Source organism: Rhea pennata, chromosome 1 (assembly GCF_028389875.1).
Source record: "Rhea pennata isolate bPtePen1 chromosome 1, bPtePen1.pri, whole genome shotgun sequence".
Lineage (NCBI taxonomy): Eukaryota > Metazoa > Chordata > Aves > Rheiformes > Rheidae > Rhea > Rhea pennata.
The window spans coordinates 82,428,499-82,440,679 of record NC_084663.1 but is presented as its reverse complement, the minus strand read 5'-3'; positions in this window follow the sequence as shown (position 1 = coordinate 82,440,679).

Here is a 12,181-nt window from a genome sequence, read left to right as displayed (position 1 = left end):
GGAAGAGGCTGAAGAACAAGAAAAATAAATCCATAGTCTTCGACAAGTAAGTATTTTTCATCAAAAACATGCTTCAAAATTCACAGTTAGTCTCATTTTAAATCATTTCCTTACAGGGCAATGATTTGATGGAAAAGGAAATTCTCAGGGGATACTGGCTTATAACAGCAAATTAATGACTGGCATGCAGCTTGTACATGGTTGTTTCTAATCTTCCTTGGCAGCTACCAGCAATACTAGCCATTAGGAAAATTCAAGTCTAGTTAAAGTTTGGATAAAGTTTGCCAACTGAGCACTAGCCTCCCGGCTGCCAGGTCTTATCATCTTCTGAAAGTTGACAAAAAGTCACAGTTTTAGAGTAACTAAAACCTTTTATTTTTGTATGTTTTATCTAAATGAAGAAAGGTACCTGAAATAAATAAATAAATAAATATACTGGGATGTCTTTACAATGGCCTAAATGTACTTAATCCTAATGGATCAGCATGTGTTCTATTTAACTGCATGTGGAAGTATAATTTCAAGAGCACAAGTAGAAAAAAAGGAAGTCATCTGAACTAAGAGGCTCAGGTCCCACTTATGCAAAGACTTACACATGTACTCAACTTCGTGAAGTGCAAAAACAGTTCATGGTGACACTATTTGCAGGTTTAAAATGGTGTCTGGAGATTTTGCAGACATTTTCTACCTGAAATGGAACTGCTGAAAGAACACTTTGTATTTTGATATACAAAAGAGAAACATTTCCCCCCCCCCCCTTTTTTTTTTAATTGTGAGGAACCTTGCAGTTCCATAATGAGTAGAAAAAGTAACAAATAACAGATAGGAAAGAAATAGTCCATTTGTTATCACAAGTATTATAATGGAGAACTGTGATATTTTGAATCTGTTTTCTTTCTTCTCCTTTGTCTTAGCACTATCCATTTTTATGATGAGAAAAGTTTTCAAAAATGAGATAAAGTGATTTATTCACTCTTTAGAGAGAGAAGTCCATGATAACTATGTTATTTATTGTAAAGGGGCTAAAAATTCACCTGGAATGATTTATTTTGATTTACTTCAATTTAAACGTGCCTAGCATTTCATGGGCAAGCAACAACGGTATCCTCGTTGCTTCAGAGAGAGCAGGGAGCTAGCTCAAGATGAAGGGATTACTCCCTCACCACACCTCAGAAGACCACATGCTTCCGTCTTCTCAGCATGTGCACTTTTATCAGAGAAGAAATGTGTTCCCACTTTGCATATTCTAACTTTCACCACTTCAGTCTGATTTCTTTCCCCCCTCCCTCGAGGGACTTATAAAACAATCATGACAATAATCATATGTAAGCATTGTTTTTGGATGCCTCTGTTTCCCAACTATGACACTGCTTTGGTAGATAATATAGTTTAATGAGAATGATTCCCCTGTAACATCATTGTGGTCAGATTTATTTATTCAGCACAGAAAAACAGTGTTCAGCTCTTTCTCACTGTGCATAGAACTGCCAAAACTGTTCCAAAAATAACAGAGGTCAAAATGACCTATATGTGCTACATTCTCAAGGAAAAGAAATTCTGTCAAGGCTTTCAGTAAATGACCTGCTTAATACCCTACATATTCTACCCCTTGAAAATTAAGGTAAAGTCTGAAAAGAAGCAATTGAGTATGCACATCTTAGATCATGAGGCCAGTTCCAGATAACAGGGAAGTCAATGGAGAGACTCGACTCCCTGTGAGTTAATAAGGTCTGGATCAAGCCTCAAGCCAAGAAAGAGTACAAAGTATTGCCATACTACTTCCTCTGTTCTGGTGGCCGAGGTTGAGAGATGATATGAGAAGTTCTTCAGGGCTTTTGATTTTCCTACTCAATTAAACAGGCCATATTTGGACATAGAAAACAGTCCTATTTAGAGCATTTTGTAAACTATGTTAGTTATAGGCAATTTTTTTCCCACTGCCTATATATAGTTATCCACAACACTGCTATTGACAGATATTTAGCACAATGACTTAGATATTTCTTCGAGCTTATGATGTCCAGAAGCAGAGAAAAAGTCTGTGTTTCTTATTCTTCTCGCAAACCTTCCACTGATCTCAGTATTGGCTGCTCATTTAGAGGGGTCTTTTTTCTGATCTATAGCAGTCAGTCTTATGTTCAGTAGGTAGTGGTAAGTAAAATGACTTGTCTGAAGACACCAGCTTACTGGCAGATCCTGCTGCAGAACTACAGCCTCCAGAATCCTACTCTTTTGCTTCTTAAAAAGAACCCAAATATTATCTAAATACATGCAGTACAGGCTCTGGAAATCTCTTGTGAACATCTGATTTTTCTCCATTTGGTTACTTTACTGAGTTATCCTGCTTTTTGATGCTTACAATGCACAGACTTGGAATTAACTTTGTCCTCTGTCTTCTGTGAAAATACATGAAGTCCATGAAGGAATAACCAAAGTATATGAAAAATGTAACTCATTCCATTTGACTAAACAAGAAACATTTCATGTGAAGCATTGAAGCATTCACAAGAAAAAGAGAGGACAGGGACATACAAGAGCCATGAAATTGCCATGGAAGTCATGTACCTGCTTCTGTTTTCATCCAGTAACTCATAAAGTAGAGCTTTCAGCCAGGATGTGAAAAACAAGGGTTTAATACTCCTCTTCCCACTCCAAAAGCATCTCACAGGAAGGTTCACATCCATCAGGCTGCAAAGCAGTGGAGGGGTGGGGCACTGGAGGGAGAGTATTGTTTCTCTTCTCAATTCTGTAAAATAAACACTGGATAGAAGACTTATTTATACAAAATAGAATGTTGTCAACAGAGTCACAGTCTTTTTGCCTGATTGTAGCCCAGAGTATTGGAGTGTTTTATATCAGTCTATATCCTGAGGGATATAGATGAGAAACATCTCCTCAGGCAGTGATTTAACTGATTTTTTTAATGCCCTATGCTCTGGGTAAATACCCCAAGTGCTAAACTTACCATAAAAATTACCTATACCTGAAGAAAAATGGTGCATCTGAACTCCTGTCATTCTCCTGTACCTGATCTGCTTTTCATTCCCACATTTCCTCAAGTCTCTGAAGTTCAGTCTTTTCTCTGAATGCCACCTGAATTTGTTGAATACTTCAGGGATTATGGAATTGCATTATTCATTCAATTTACTATATTAAAAAACAAGAATCAAGTCATTTGAAGACTTATATGTAAAAGTTAATTGCATTAACAAGAGGATATGTGCTAGGATAAAAACCTCTTGAACCAGTAAAGTAAGAATTTCATCTATGGTGGTCTACAATGATGGGAAGCTCTGTTCCCCACATGCAGAAGTCCAGCTGTGGCAAGCCCCTTTGAGGCACAATGCTAGATGGTTTTGTTTCTTACTAATTTGTCTCTGCATGTTTGCATGTGGAAGGAACGTCAGAATCTGTGATTTCCTCTCTTGCCTAACTCTGCAATAGATTTAGATTTACTTAAGAACACACTGCCCAATTTGAAAAAGATTGTTTGAGTTAAATTTTGTCAGGGTGCCCAGAGTCTTTCAGAGCAGTGGATATTGGGAGGAAGGGGGAGAAAGCAGGAGGACACCGTTATTTATGCTTACACTCACAGCTCATTTCTGCCATACCTCTCACTTTTTTTGTGTCTAAAATGGGTCATTGGTATGTCTCCTTTTTTCTTGCATTAACTCAGATGATTAGCAAGTGAGGCTCTTTCTCTATCAAAGGTATCAGTAGCCTTACAGTAAAGCCCTGTCAAAATAATTGTGTTCATCCTTTGTACTACATTCATCCATGTGTGTCATCCATGTCCAGGTAGACTTATACTGGTTCTTCAGGCTGAACATGAGCCACACTCTATATCCTTCTTAGTGAAAAGTGTGATAACTTCTCCATCACTCTGAGCACATCAGATGGAATTGGAGGATGACACTGCAGGATTTGGTCTCCTTCTCAGCTCACTTGCCTGCACAAAAATAACAACTTTCACCTTGCTTTGAAATATGTCAGTTTTCTTGGACTGAAAGCATGTTAAACAGTGATGAGAAGTGTGTATGCTCATGGAGGATTGCAGCATTAATTGTAAAGACCTTTAATTTAACTTACCTGTGAATGCATACCCTCTAAATGAATACTTCTCTTAATCTTGCTGCTAAAGGTTGCTCTTGAGAAATATCCTTTGCTCCTGTGCTTGTCCACCAATTGAGAATCAGAAATATTTTCACCAGTATTCATCTACATTGCAGCATCAATCAACCAGAGTAGATTCTTATCTAGTACTGCATCCACATTCATGTAGAGTGAAACCCCAAATCAGAGCACTTTAAGCATACTAATAGTCACATTGATGGGAATGGCTGAATCATAGCAGTGTTCCTTGGGTACGCTGGTCAGAAAAAGTGAAGACGATGAAACCACACTTACTTGTAGCAAAGGCTGAATATGAACCTCTAGCCACCTTGAAGAAACAACAGTGAATCATCCTGGAATCCCAGCCACTCAATGCATTGGAACAAGGAGAAGATGTCCATCTCAGTCATCAGTGGCAGGTGATGTTCTAGGAAGGGAGCTGGTCTAGTTTTAAGTGTTTCCTCAGTGGGAGCACCATCTTGACTAGACTGCTTCTTCTTACATCCCCTGCAGATGTCTGTGGGCCTGCCTGGTGGGCAGTATGGGGGAGCTCAGTTAAGTTTAAAGGAAGCTTTTAAACAATACTGCTCTGTGCTCCAGTCCAGTTAACCATGCAGCTGCACAATCAGTTGCACCATCTTATCCGAAGGGAGAAGAGTTGTTTGAGCCTTTGCTCAAGCCTTGAGAATTGCTGTTGCCAGAATAAATCTCTGTGGAATCATGGTCTCAGGAAGAACAATTCCTTGGAAACCATACTTCTCTGAACTTACTTTCCACTGGGAGCTGGAGAAAGCAGAACCCTGCCTCAGCGTCTCACAAAACAAAGTATTCAGTATTAAAATTATAAAGGCCTGTTACTCAGTTAGTTATTCAGAAAGATATTCAAGCCTGTTTACATCCAGCCAGCTCTTGTAAAATCACTTGAATGTCTCATCCTCGCTGATCATTTCTTTCCAAGTAAGAAGGAAGTTTGAGGAGCACACCCCCTGTTTTTTTCTCCCTGAAGAAGACCCCTACAGAAAGACAACAGGCTCTCTCATGTCTCCTATAACTTGTCCAGGTCCACAGGATCTTCATACAGGAACAATCCAGCATTTCAGAATCACTAAGGAAAAAAATCAGTACTGGAGCAATATTTCATTCCTGCATTCTATAAATCATACTGGAAACACATCAGCTCACCACCACTGGAAGCTCATGCTTCCAATGGAAAAGGAGAAGCAATAGTGAGAATACTAGGGTTGGACTTGGGGCACTGAAATTCTAATACAGAAGTAACAAGATGGCTGACTTTGACCAAGTCAAGTTTAATTTCTATCTCTCAGTTTTCCCATCTGTGAAATGAGAATAAGATGTATAATCAAGTAGCACAATGTTAGAATTGGCATTGCTATGCAACTACTGGCAATGGAGATCGGTAGGCTTCATTGGCTGATTCCTTGGAAGCCAGTTTTCCCCAGAAAGAAGAAACAAGTGAAAGAAGAAACTCCAGCTACATTCTGCTGGGTAGCTCAGTGACACTAAGAAATTCTTATGCACTAAGAAGGGCTGCAACTTTGGACAGGATTTTAAAAAAGGATGAAAGCAGGAACAGCCCCATGGAAATACAAATGACATCCGTTCAGAATTAGTTCTGCCCTTTTATCTTTACAAGTCAAGCTGAACTCCAACCTTTGGATTCTCTCAAGGCATTAGCTTTTCATTATGAATAAATGGCTGATCACATCATGACAGACAAATGATCGGCAGCAGGAGGGTTTACCAACATACCATGCACTCCCACAGTGACTGAGGGGGAAGTCTAATGAGCAAATAACCTGCTGCAACTTTCTACCATATTTCCTGTAATTGAGAAGTAATTGAGAAGTCTTCTGTACTTTGTCTGGAATGCAAATGCCTGTCAGTCATGGGGTCATAAATAGGATTAGGGTCTGTTTTTGGAAAGGCAAGCAACTAGACTTAGATGCACAGTTGAAAATACAGATGTTTTCTTGCTGTCTGGCTGCTAGACAGTCTAATCTCCAAATCTGTTTAAACAGGTTAGGCTACTAGTTCTTCCTTCAGGCCCCAGTCTTGCAGTAGGAGTCTGCAGTACAGACTCCTACTAATTTTTGCCGATGCAATCTTGCAAGATCCAAGCCTTAAAATCTCTTTTTGAGATATAGAGCATGTAGGTGACTCTTCAGTCACTGTCAAAATGTTCTCCAGCATCTAGTGTGTATTGAGACTTTTTTTATTATAAAGAGATTTGTTTCAGACCATTGCACAAAAAGGATTTAAACTATAATCTCTGCATATGGAGATTCGCTGAGTAACCTACCTAAAGTTACTGTGAGAAACCTGGTAAAATAATATAGCCTTCTGAGACCTCTAACTTCCTCTGTTCCAATTATTGCTGCTGTGTGTAACAGAAATGTCTGAATAATTAATGTTCACTAATCTTTACTTAGATTTTTTGCAGCAACAGTCAATGCATTCATTTCACTACTACAGTTGCAAAAAGCAAATAACATCTCTAGAAAAGCTGATTAAGGAAAAGAAAATTTTTTTGTTTGTTTTTAACAGAAGGTTTTATTATCAGGGTTGAATCAACAGCTGAACTTCCTGTGCAGATACCATGAACTTGACATAACTTTGATAAAAGTATCATGTCCACTTATGGCAAGTGACAGGCTCTACCTCATAGCTTTGCTGCTCTTGTAGATCCCAACCAGGATGAGGGCTGGTGAGGCATTTCATAAGCACACAGAAGCAATCCTTCCTCTGAAAAGCTCTTCAGATCTAAATAGCCAGGATGCAAAATGTATAGAATGAGAGCTGGTGAGGTGAAAGTACTTCCTCAAGGTCATGCAGGAGATCAGTGACCAAACCAGGAATAAAACCTTCACCTCCCACGCCTCACTGCTGTGTTCTATTTTTTTTTCAGTAGAATGGAGTAAGTGTTGCAGCTTATTGTTTCATCCAAGGCAAATTCCACTGGATTTCTCCATAATGGATAGAGAGAGAGCATGTATTCACTTCAGTCAGTCTACAAAATGCTATAAAACCCTTGTATGCAATGCAGCTGAGTAGAAAACCTCTCATTTCAGTAACTTATTCAGGATATGTAAACCAGATGCGAGTGTATCTCTTACAAGATTAAATGTACACTAGACCAGAAAGGGGCAAGCACCAAAATCATCAAGAGTAATGATATGAGAGAGAGGTTATTTTGTTGCATTCAGCCATGTTAAGGCCACAAAAGGCTCCTCAGAGATAAGGGGATGTGGTCAGTGCCTTGACATACTGGCACATTAATTACAGCTAGAACAAAGGGCAGGGCCCGAAAGCACAGGCCAGGGTAGAGGAATGACAAGAAGTTATGAAGATAAGGCCACGACATTATTCAGTAAAGATGTGCTTAACTGGGCTGTTCATGTCTCTTGCTAATTTGGGTCTGATGCTGGTGCAGACAAGACTCTGCCTCTTTGGGGGTATCATTGGGAAGTGATCATACTTAAATGCACCCTTTAAGATTTTTCATATTTTATCCTTATCATAGGACACAGCTGTCCAGAAAAAGGTTTGACAGGAATAGTTCACTGTGCTGAATTGTGTTCCAGGATTCTAAGCTTAATGCCTGGATCTAAGTCATAGTCAATCTTTCTCTCTTTCACGTACATGTGGCATTTACAGTAAAAAAAAAAAGATGTTCTTCCTAACTGCTGGCCCTACTTGTGGATTTGATTTACAGGCAATATATCACTCTCAGCACAAATTCATATTTTTTACGTAAAACATCTCTAACAAGAATGTTGAATTGGCAGATGAAAGGGAAGGTAGGTATTACCATAAAATCCTTTTGTTTTCCCCTACTATATTTGTATTTTCAGAGGCAAAACTTAGAATTTTGGAATTTGAAACATTTGGAAGAGTCTTATATTGGGACAAAGAAGAAACTGATTGTCTTCATTTCTCCCCTTCATATTGGATTTTCCAATCTTTAATATAGCATTATTCGTATTGTCTTCAAGAATGGCAATATTTTGATCTGTAGCTAAGTTAAAAATTCTATCAAGGCTCATTTAGTTTAATGTGATGTTTTTCTCCTTTCCTCTAAAATTACATTATTGTTTTCTGTCTAAGCAACATCCTGCAGCACTGCTGTGCAGGGAAAAGGAACTTCTAAATTAGTGTAGCACCTATAGTACTTTGTAAAGGGAGTTTTACTAGCAATGAGACTTCTAGGTGTTTCCAGGACAAAACTGGCAGCAATGAGATTTAAGACATGTTCATAATTATACTTGTTTTGCTAGTAGCAGAGTGGGATTGATGTATAGTTTCCTCAGACAGTTGAAAAGAGGTTTTGAGAAATGCCACAAGATGGGCAGCAGGTCAGATCCAGCCACAGCCACAGTCCTAGAGTTCCCTGATTCTCATTGCCAGATTCTCAGATTCTCAGTTCCAAAACCTCAACATTTCCATTCCCCCAGCCACACTCCCACAACCACAAAGAAACTGAAAGTACTGAACAAACAAAGTAGTTTGTTCTGCTAAAACACAACATTTGCCCCCAGGGTTAGGAGATCTGTTGAATAAAGAGATGTCATTTTTGTTCTGTCACTTTGTGACAACATTAATGCCCTATGATAATGGTCAGCAGATTTATAAAAATATTTTGATGCCTGAAGACACAGGTAGAATTAGCTAATAATATCAGGTTGTCTAAGATCCAATGCCATATAAGGCATAGTCCTGTATCTTTGAATACCTGAATAAGCTGAGACATTTGACTTCTTGACAAAAAAATAAAATAAATTTTGCTCTTCTCTGGTCACCAGTCTTGCACGGTGCTGCGGTTCCTAAATGAGAAAATGCTCTCATAGGACCTTTAACCTTTGAGTTTCCCCTTATTTATGCAGTATCTGTCTATAAGCTTTTTCCTGTTATTTTTTCCCTGATTTTGCTGTGGCCAGTGTCATTTCTTCATCAATGCCTGTGCATCAGTGAACTCATTGCCCTGCTGTACAGTGACTGAAACCCCAAGGGCAGGCATGTAGTCACAAGCTTCTCAGATAACTACTCTCCTGCCAGGGTGGCTGTTGTCTGAGGCAATGAACTTGAATAGTCTTTTCAATTTTTGCTTCATTCTCTGTACTGACACAGTGGAGTAGCAGCAGCCTTAATGTGGTATCGCTTTCTCCATCCAGATACCTTCTGAGCTCAGACTCAGAAGGTGCTTATAAATATTCATTATTTTGTAGCTGTGAGCAGGACTGACTCCACTCAGAAGTCAATAAATTGCTGAGACTGCAAAATGGCTATTGTGTTCCCTCTTGCTCTGCCTGTGCTGGAGCCCTGGAAAGCCAGGCTGGTGGCTGCTACAGCTGCCAAGAAAGTAATGAGATGTATAGGACAGCAGTAACTACTGTGGGAGAATTAGCCCCACACAGAAATTCCAAGGAGCATCAGGCCTGGAAAGTCCTTTCCTTTTGCTTGCTCACAGCTCCTTCATTCCTTCACCTCTATCTTTTCCTATGGCAGAAGCAGCCATACTGTAAGGCAGTAAAATTCAGTTTTGTGCAAAATGGCCAAGAAACTGCACTTCATGGACAGGAAAAGTGGAGCAAAAGTAGAGATGCAGGTCTCAGTTCAGTTGCCCTATGTACATGTCTCCCCAAGTCTCAAAATGTAGCCCATTTCACCCCCAGCTATCTTTATGGAAAAGCACAGGTCTCTTATAGGTCTTGTGTTAAATCAGACAGTCCCATGCAGAAGTGTCCAATAGCCCAGGACATCCAGGGAGGAAATGTATGTGGGCAGCTGAACTGAGTCTCAAGTAACTTGTCTCAGTTTTTATAGCAGCTGAAGTGTGAAATTGTGCTTCCAGTGCCAATGTCTGTCATACACATTGGTCAAAACATAAGCCCCGGAGAAAGGTTTATTTTGAAAAGATGGTTTATTTATTTATGTCAGATAGACAATGGAAAAAAAATGACTCAACTATCAAGAGGGATGGGCCAAGGCAGAAAAAAAGTGGTGACCGTCAATAAAGCTGTGTCGTGAAAGGACACAAAGGAAAATAGAAGGAGTATGAAGGGAAGGACAAAGGGAATTTTCATAATTTATATATTTGATAGAAACAGGACCTAGGGGGAATGCAGTTCTTTCAGGAGTATTGTATATGTGCACATGAATTATCTGTACCAACAGACTGGCAAATAATAAATAAACTAAATTGTCAAAGGACTGAAGGTAACATAGACCTCACTGTGTTTCCTGGCCTCCAGGCATGTATTTTCAAAATCAGAAATGTTGCTTGATACCAGCCCTGCCTGACAGTGGACTTAGTTCAAAGCCTATGGAATCTTTTCTTTTCTTCAGGCTTTTCTGAGCTGAAGATAGAATGAGTGCTGTGTTTACAGGTTTCCTACCTGCAAACTCCCAAACACTTACTCATGCTTTAGGAGTAACTGGGATATCAATGTCAACAATGACACTGATACTCAAGAACAGCAGGAGCACCTTCAAGGAGCAGAATTATCTTGGAAGAGTATTAGGTGAAACATTCTCTGGCGTATTAGGGACATTGAGAAAATTTTTCTGTCATCAGATATACCAGTTCAGGATAGTAATCAATTTGGGGCTGTACAATCATTTTAGAGAAGCTATGCAATTATTTTGGAAAGAAATCATTCCTTACAGAAGAAAAGTCCATAGAAAAATCACAAAGCATCTCCTTCACTGTATCATATTTTTCCAGTGACTGAATGTAAGGAAAAGAGGGAGGACAGGTCATAGACTGATTCTGTTATGACATGATTTCTTTCTAGTCTCTGTAGTTAGGGAAAACAAATTTTATTATATTAAAGAAACACATTGTTTGTGCTGCTAATGCAAAACATGTTTTTTTAGCGGATTTTTTTTTCCCTAGGATAGTTCAGGCCCCTGCCTCAGCTTCTTAACTTCTAATGAGCTCTCTGATTTGTGCCACTGTTCATTAATAAACGTGATAGTAGAGCACGGAGCTGACATGGTCTGTTGCTCCCACTAAGTGATTTAATTTGGAGTTAGCTTGGATACCTCTGCATGGCAGTGTACTGTGCAGTTTTACCTACAGTTTCCTATGCAAAACCTTTTTTTTTTTTTTAATTTGTCGCTGCTTCTTGGATGTGAAGTCATGGTAGGGACTCTGTTTCAGTTGTGATCACAATGTGATCACCAACATCACTGCTGTCAGTGAGCAAATAAAAAATCATCCTGAAGAGTAGATATATGGACTTCATTCACTCAAGAATCTCCACTTCCCTGACCCTAAGATATAAATACTAAAGACTTAACGTGTAAGTAGTTTTGAAGTAGGCTGAATGAGCTCATGACAGCTAAAGTAAGCAGATAGAAAGTACAATGTTCTGTAGAGACAAGCTTTATAGAAGGGTGTAGAGGGGTAAAGATGTTGGAAAATCACAAATATAAGATCATTCTAATTATCTACCAGGCAGGGGGATCAGTTTGATCATTAAAAAAAAAAAAAAAAAAAAAAAAAAAAAAAAAAAAAAAAAAAAAAAAATCTGCATGTCTTACATCTAAGATAGCACATTTTGTGTAGCACTCACAAAATTTCCTATATAGAAGGAATTTCCTATATATTGCAACAGCTTCTTCACTACAGTGAAACCACACAACCTTTTCTTTCAAAAAAAAGTTAATTGCCTACATCCTACTAAGTAGTTTTAAATAACATACTGACTTGACTTGCTCAGTTACAGCATGAGGAAACCCATATTCAAATGTTTGCTTTCCTATTCTCTGTATGGATGTCCTCCTGACAAGTTAAGGGGCTTGTTGCTTCTGCTAGGTGCTATAGGTGACTAAGCATGGTTTACATGAAAGAGACTCTCTCCTGTGAAGAGTCGTAGCAGACTTTTGAACAGGGTCTCGTCTCAGAAAAGAGAGCTAAGCTGCAAGCTGTTAGCTCCTCTAGAGCGAACAGCCTGCTTCCACCCCACCTCTCCTCATTTCCATTCCTGACCTGGTTCCATTTCATCAAAACAGAAACATTTCCCAGGAAGGGAAAGGAAAGTAGAGG